The sequence below is a fragment of the Mytilus galloprovincialis genome, chromosome 13 (assembly GCF_965363235.1).
Source record: "Mytilus galloprovincialis chromosome 13, xbMytGall1.hap1.1, whole genome shotgun sequence".
Taxonomy (NCBI): Eukaryota; Metazoa; Mollusca; class Bivalvia; order Mytilida; family Mytilidae; genus Mytilus; species Mytilus galloprovincialis.
The window spans coordinates 71,769,185-71,777,941 of NC_134850.1; the positions used below are offsets into that span (position 1 = coordinate 71,769,185).

An 8,757-nucleotide genomic window follows, 5' to 3' on the forward strand; every position below is an offset into this window, starting at 1 on the left:
CCAATCAACCAAAATGGCTGCCACGGCTAATAATAGAACATAGGGGTAAAATGCAGTTTTTGGCTTATAACTCAAAAACCGAAGCATTAAGAGAAAATCTGACAGGGTTTAATTGTTTATCAGGTCAAGATCTATCTGCCCTGATGTTTTCACATGGATTGGATAACCCGTTGTTAGGTTACTGTCCTGAATTGGTAATTTTAAGGAAATTTTGCCGTTTTTTGTTATTATCTTGAATATTATCATAGATAGAGATAAACTGTATACAGTAATAACGTTCAGCAAAATAAGATCTACAAATAACTTTACATGACCAAAATAGTCAATTGACCCCTTAAGGAGTTATTGCCCTTTATAGTTAATTTTTAACATTTTTCATAAATTTTTGTTAATTTTTAGAAAATATTTTCCACTGTAATTACTGGGCCAAGTTCATTATAGATAAAGATAATTGTAGCAACAAGAATGTTCAGTAAAGTAAGATCTACAAACACATCACTATCACCAAAACACAATTATGTCATGAATTTATCCGTGTCCATTGTTTAATATGCACAAGACCAAGGTGAGCGACACAGGCTCTTTAGAGCCTCTAGTTTTCTGGTCCCCCAGCGTGTCGGATAAGACAGGTTACACTGTATATGTTTTTTTTAGAGGAAGAAGGTATTTAGGACAATTGTTTAGCTTACTCCTAAAGTTTGACAACTTTTTTTTAATCTATTATGGACATCTATCAAATAGTTAGCCTTCCTCTAGGTTGGATGCTTAAAACCAGGAAATTACTTCAGTTATAAATAACATGGACTTTTTAACCATGTCCTGTTGATAACGTTTCCCTGATCTTAATTTCTATACTTCAAATATCATTAAATGGAGGTACCCAACACTTTGGCTTAAACAGATTTGGCTTGTTTAATTTTCTTAAAGTTTTGACAAAATATTTACTTTGACCTGTTTACCTAAATATGAAAATTTCTAAAAATTTGACCCACACAATTCACAGGAATAATTTGGTATGCTATATAGCAGTTTGACAAATACTAATTTTGATTGTTGTAAAGCTTGATTTCACCGGACTAATAGAACGTGATGAAAACGCTAATTTTTTAGAGTTATCTCCCATAGGTGTTCTGTACCCCCTTCAATCATAATAATGATTCTCTTTAAATAAATCAAATTCTAATGGTTTTAAATTGGAATTTTGTATAAATTTTAATTATCAAAGTCACCATATTTCTGAAATATAACACTGTGGATTAATTTATTTTCGGATGTACCAATTTTTGTGGATTTTTAATTTGTGGTTTTGCCAAAGTCTGCATACATGAGAAATATGCCATTTGCTAAACATTTATATTTAGTGGTTCACATATATACTCACAAAAAACATGAAAATTGCTACCCAAGGAATATTAATGAATCCACATGTAAGGGGGGGGATAGGAGGGGTCCTGATCCCGAAATCCCGGACTTAAAAAAACGAAATACCGAGGTCCCGATTTAAATAAAATAAATCCTGACGTCCTGAAATCCCAAAAAAAGGATTTCCGGATCCCGAAATCCCGAGCTTAAAAACACCCGATCCCGGAGTCCCGATAAAGGTCCTATCCCCCCTCACATGTACAGTATATAGATGTCCTTTGGTTATTTGTGTCTTTGTCAAAGAGTTCTGTCTTGATGGTTGATTTTTAATTTAATCTTTATACTATATTCAAATCTATATTTAAGTAGTTCCAGACTGTCGATTGCACTTGTATTCTTTTGTCAGATGATTGAAAAATTTACTTTGTTTTTTTGTATCAACTGCTGTCCATTTAATATATACTAGTAGTAATAGCAATATTCTATACAGTATCACAAAAATACTAAACTCTATGAAAACTCATAAAGGAAAGTCCCTTATCAAATGTCAAAAATCAAAAGCTTATAAACACATCAAAAGAAGGGATTCCTTTTCTAAAGAATCTAATATATATAATACATGTATTGATAATATGAGTCTAATTAGAAGAAAATGACAACTTACATGAACTTTGAGATGTTTTTTTCTGTATCCTCTATGTTAAAACCATCATCTATATATCCTATAAACCAAAACAAAGACATAAATTAGACAAGCTAATTTTCTTGTGCAGTTTTCCTCATTAAAACTTTAAATAACCTACTACCAGCATACCACTGTGTTATCTATTATCTAATCTAGTTACTGGCGACATTCATTTCACATAATACACTTTATGCTGGTATAGTCATATTTTTTGAAACCTCTCTTTATTTCAATCAAAGCTGTTTTCTGGTGTTTGCCTATTTTGAAATCATGTGGAATACATTTTGTGGAATTTTAAAACAGTGCATTTTTATAAAAATTCAGTTTGATAAAAAAATGTTTACCTTCCCAGAACAATTTCTGTAATATTCTTTAATTTAGTACTGGTTTTCATACAAACATTAAAGGTCATCACTCAATCTATTTATCCAACAAAATGCATCTTCAAGATGCAGAAAATTGCAAAATCTATCACCTTAAATTGTGCAAGACTAAGAAATATTTTTGGCAGATCATGGTGTTTAAGGTTTAACATTTTTTGTAGAAAAATATTGTTACAGGTTAATTGATTGGATCAAAACACGGTTAGGCCAATGCAGCATAATATTGCATCGGAAAAGAAATAAAATAATGTTGAAACAGGATTTGATTATAGACTGCGCAGTTGTCCACTTTTTATTTGATTAAATTTTGGCTGTCATTGATGCCATCTCACGTCTCCTTTTCTCACAGCTCTTAAAAAATAGGTTTACAGGAAGCTTTAAAGTTCATAAATAATTCCATTATTACTTATAACATATCATTTTCCTTTGTCTGGTTTTCATAATAAATACTAATAACAATATATATGTTTATTGATATCATTAAATACTAAGATTTAAATCTAATATGCTTCCTGCATATACCAGTCCATATCAATGGATGCACATTTGTGACTAACAACAAGCTGTGCACAGTTTCAAATTCAAACGGGGCATAGAGCAAGTTCTCCTTTGATCAGAAATATTTATCTTTTAACAAAATCGTCCAAAAGATTTTTGAATGATCAGCTAAGCAATATATATTCTGTTACAACAAGCTATGTAGAGTTTTTTCGATTCAAAAGGAGTATTATAATAAGACTGGGTCAGTGAGTACTCCTTTGGTCAGACAAAAATATTCTTTTTTTGAATAAAATCATACATTCAGTTAACTGTCAAGTCATAACTGGAGTTTTAAAAATTTTCAGCTTAAGTCTGGGTCGCATATCTCGATTTATATTTCTTTAATCGCCCAAAAAATGAAAACAATTAACCAGGCACCATATTCTGTTTTTGTGGAATTACACAACCTTTTCAAAAATCCTGAATCCAACCCCTAGTGCATTCACAAAGACAATACAAGAAATATATATTAATAATTTGATGTACATCTAACATTGCCCCCAGCAGAGCTTCGTCTGATGTAACGAGTAGTCACCACAGTTAAGTTGTCTGACTCTATCACAAATTTTATCATCTTCAACCTTTCTCACCAAATTAAAGCAAATCCTCTTTTTCATATAAAGTTTTATTTTATTTAGAATTATGTTTAATGTTTTTACAAGTATTAATTTCATTGCTCTTAAAACCTGTTAGATAAAATGACCATGAACTAATTCACACAGAGAAATGAAATGTAGAATGTAAAATTAAAGTGGGACAGACTATAATGTTTAATCAATAAATAATAATTATAGTTTATTTACACTGGAATTGTACATAAGAATAATAAATGAATCTTTTTCTTACAACAAAAATTGTCTGAGCCAAATCTTAGTTTGCCATCTTCAATATGTCAATACAAATCCACTTTCCCTTGTAAATCTTTAAAGAACAAGAATAAATGTCCTTAGAACATTATCATTTTCTAGGATCACGGACCGTGACATTGTGTTCAAAACTCTAATTTGGCATTAAAATTAGAAAGGTCACATCATACCTAACATGTGTACTAAGTTTCAAGTTGTTTGGACTTCAACTTCATCCAAAACTACCTTAACCAAAAACTTCAACCTGAAGCAGGAGAGATTGACAGACAAGTGGACGAAAGGGACGTACCGACTTAAAAACATAATGCCCATAAATGGGGCATAAAAAATATATACAGTATTAACTTTGTTCTAAGTTGTAGTAAATGACAGACCTAATTTAAGCTAACACTTTTCAAACAAATTATACTTTCTGACGTGTACAATAATTAATTGACTAAATTGATCAATGTGACTAATTAATGCCTCATTCACACGAACATTTAATTCGAATTGAATTCGAATCCAATTCGCTAATTGCGTTCACACACTCTTCTTTTCTAATTCGAATTGATTTGAATCGGCTAATTCGAATTATCAAATTCGCATTAGAAATTCGCTTTTGTTAATATGAACTAAAAGTTAACGTCATTTGGACAGTAAGCGAATTTGATGCTCATTGTAATTCGAATTAGAATTGACGTTAGGACGTACAACGTTTCGAATGAGAGTTGACGTTAGGACTAACAACGTTTCGAATGCGAATTAAACTAATTCGAATTAGTTAACGCGAATCGAATTTGAATTACTTGTGAACTCAGCATTATTTACATAGACTCATGCCTTAGGGAACTATTTCTGCAACTGTTGATAATATGTCCCCAGTGATATAAGGTGATATAACAGCCCTCATTCTAACTTTCATAGCATATACCTTTTTAGACTAACCTAGACATAGTGAGTCACTGAAACCAAAAGTACTATAAATCAGTACTAATTAACTAATCATATAAAACTCCTGCCCCCTGGGTAATCATACAACCCAATACTTCTGACAGGATAGCAATGCATGCTGCTGCTCCCTGGGGATCCATCAACTACATACCAAACACAATGAGAGAGGGAAGTATAAAACATATGCTTATGTTTAGCTTTAATTATAAAGTAGGCTACTTCAGACAGTAATAATAATGGCATCATCTCATATTCAGAGAATCATTTAAAAAAAAAATAGATTCAAGGACAAGATTTATTTCATTTTTTGCATATTTTTTTTGCCAGAAGATTGAGGCTTTATTTACAGAGCATTTATAACAACTAGTTCATTTTAAGTGAACAGTGATCACAGTCATCAGCAATTGTAAATGTCTGGTTTTTTTCCCTAACAAAAATTTAAAAAAAAGCTAATGAGACCTGCACTTTACACAATCTGAAGGATTTCAAAGACATTTGAGGACCCTGTGCATTACTTATGCTTGTCATAACTGTTTTTTGTCAATTTCCCTACTGAAGGTCTGTGCTCTGGTTTTTGCTTAACCAATAAAAACTGATGACAACAATAGCCATTAAGAGTTTCCAGGGGGGGGGGGAGGTCTATACAATCATACTCAACTTTAACAGTTACAATTCTAACAGAACATTAACTTTAACAGTGATATTTGGTTTTGAGGGCACCCTGGCTAAAGGTGTGGGCATCCATGTCTTCTACCTTCTTAAATAAAAAAATTTCAAATAAATTAGTTAATGCTGCATGTAACAGTTGTATTGTAATCCCCATGTCTGGCATTCTGACTGATGAGACAAAAAAAGTTTGTATGTTTCATTTTGAAGCAAGATAAATTATTACAGTTCTCTGCAATGACCTTAAGCATTAAAAGAATTATCATCATAACTATCTGACATGCAAAAATATATCAAAGATATTTCCTTCTCAAAAACCTAATGCTGCTACTTACACAGCACATAAATACATCACAAGGGAATAACAGGTGTAAAACTTATCATTATAGTAACAACTGTTACCCTTACTCTGTGGGAAAATTACAAAAGCTTTCATTCATGAAAATAATTATAGTTTATGAATGAAAAATAAACTATAGTAATTTATTAATTTGATCTGCACTAAAATATTTAACATCTTACATAAACAAAATTATGATTAGACAAAGGAATAACTTGTTGTATCTTATCTGTTTAATAGATTAAAGATAATTATGTTCCTCAATCAGAATGTTTCTGAGGTTGAAATGAGAGAAGGTTAATGAGAAGTTAGAATATAGTAAAATATAAGTAATTTCTACTTGGGTTTATCAAGATTAATTTGTATAGACTTTTCCCAGCTGCCCCTTAAATATTAGCCTGCACCAATCTTTTGACAGATTGATCTAAATTCTGAATCAAAGAAAATTATTTTTAATTGATAACTTAACTAGAGGCTCTTGTGTCGCTCACCTTGGTCTATGTGCTTATCGAAGAAAGGACACTCTCCAACATTGAAGACAAGAATAGAATTCATGACAAAAATCTGTTTTTATTGATCTTGTATTGCTGAAGATTTGGTCTTTTTTTTCGTAACTCTTTAGTTTTTGCCTAAAACACAATGGGGGTAAAAGCACTCACTTCAGTCTTCTCACAGACTATATTCACAAAAGGCAAAAAACTTTAATAATAAGAAGTAGACTTATGATTTTGACCATACAGACCTATTTGAAGAACTTAATTGTCTTGCTGATCATTTTTGCAGTCTTAAGTTTATCGCAGGATCATTGGACACATTGACATAAGAGTGTACACACTGAAATGTCTCGCCTTCTTTACTTTTCATTGATATTATGTTGTTAATTAGTCTTAAATATAAAACTTTATTATAACTGTCACATAAACTTAACATTAACCAAGAAAACTAAACATTGACCAAAAAACCATGAAATGAGGTCAAGGTCAGATGAACCAAGCTAGGCAGGCATGTACAGCTAACAATTCTTCCATACAACAAATATAGATGACCTATTGCGCGACTAACAAAAAGATCATAAAATATTTCCATACACCAAATATAGTTGACCTATTGCATATAGTATTAGTAAAAAGACCCACAACTCAAAACCCTTCTAAAAGAGGGACGAAAGATACCAAAGGGACAGTCAAACTCATAAATCTAAAACAAACTGACAACGCCATGGCTAAAAATGTAAAAGACAAACAGAAAAACAATAGTACACATGACACAACATAGAAATATAAAATATAAATATATAAAATTTATGAAGGGATGATTTCAACTTCACCATTTGGAACTCTTGGTTTAATAGCTTCCTTGTGAGCAGTAACCCTCTATCAAGAAAATCATGATAGGAAATGCAAGCACGGGAATATCGTATCAATTGGGAGATATATACCCCGTATGCAGGTGCTGCTGGAATGTTGCTACTTAGAAATGGAAAGTTCACAATTGGAAAGCTGAAATCATCTCTTTTGTCGTAAAGTTTTGTTTTCAACCGACCCTCATTGTCAATTTCTAGATGTAAGTCAAAATATGAAGATATGATTCTAAAATATAATGCTTTTAAGAAGTTGGTTAATGCTGCTGTTACCGCATAACCTTCACCTCCGGATCACTAGCCCTATGTCAAGCTCTCTGCGACAAAACTCTCAGACTCAACAAAAACTAGATATCAATACCACAATTTTGATTGTGAATAAGTTGGTTAAATTTGGCCCAGTAGTTTCAGAAGAGATATTTTTTTGTAAAAGTTAACAGATGCTGTTGGACTATGGACACCAAGTGATGAGAAAAGCTCACTAGGCCAGATGAGCTAAAAATAAAAAGATGCTGTATGATTGCCAATGAGACAACTCTCTATCAGGATTCAGAAGACAGCAATTAACAATGAGCAAAACCCATACTGCATAGTAAATTTTGGTCACTCAACACAGGCCCATAGGCAGGAATTTCCAAAAGAGGGTATTTGGACTCACAAACTCAACTTTAACAGTCACAAGATGTCTTATGGTATATATTTCTGTGTTTCAGCCCTGGGCTGCTGTCTCATTGGAATTTATCTTATATTTATAATTTATTTCTTTATTCTGTGATATTTTGTTTCAATTTTCAATTTTCTACAAACATATATATCATTTAGTATAACTTTGACATAATTATTAATTTGCTGTAAAGAAATTGATATCAAAACATCATCATTCACATTGAACAGAAAATATATGCAATCATCTTACCTTGAGAAAAATAACATTGAACAGAAAATATATGCAATCATCTTACCTTGAGAAAAATAACATTGAACAGAAAATATATGCAATCATCTTACCTTGAGAAAAATAATCATGCAATATTCCAAACAGACAAACATGTGAATAATAGAATTCCAGTCTTACAGACAGATGGCATCACCATCAAAATTAAACAGCAGCAGTTAATGTTAAAAGCCATGATGAGAGGAAATCTTTAATGAAGAGGGAAGAAAGCTCCAAAATTATGATTTAATCACAGTGTAAAGTTATGGGAAAGTTTTCAGCATGTTGAATCAATTTTAAATATTTAGCAAACTCTTGAAAGTTGCCTCTGTGAAGTGATGGATGATATGAATGGATAGCTAACTGACTGATAGATCTCACAGCATAATTTCTGACAGCAACATGTTTTCTTATCTCGGTCTCTATTTAGATTAGGGAGAGGAAACTTTAAATGTTTCTTTCTCTCTCTCTATATAGATTAGGGAGAGGAAACTTTAAATGTTTCATTCTCTCTCTCTCTCTCTATAGATTAGGGAGAGGAAACTTTAAATGTTTCTTTCTCTCTCTCTCTATAGATCTTACAGCATATTAATTTCTGACAGCAACATGTACTCTTATCTCTCTCTCTCAATAGATTAGGGAGGGGGAACTTTAAATATTTCTTTCTCTCTCTCTCTATAGATCTTAC

At 31.8% G+C, this 8,757-nt stretch overlaps 1 protein-coding gene across 5 annotated transcripts in view; it reads right to left on the reverse strand.

The window, feature by feature from the left end:
* The window catches only part of LOC143056552 (rap1 GTPase-activating protein 1-like), a 174,056-nt gene extending 172,011 nt beyond the window's left edge, over window positions 1–2,045 (reverse strand). For 2 of the 5 annotated variants that reach the window (XM_076229647.1, XM_076229645.1), the window contains exon 1: window positions 2,027–2,045. The gene's annotated coding sequence lies outside the window, so the exon portion shown is untranslated. The remainder of the gene's footprint in view (window positions 1–2,026) is intronic. The other 3 variants (XM_076229648.1, XM_076229646.1, XM_076229650.1) reach the window with 2 other exon arrangements.
* Between the last annotated feature and the right edge of the window lie 6,712 nt (window positions 2,046–8,757).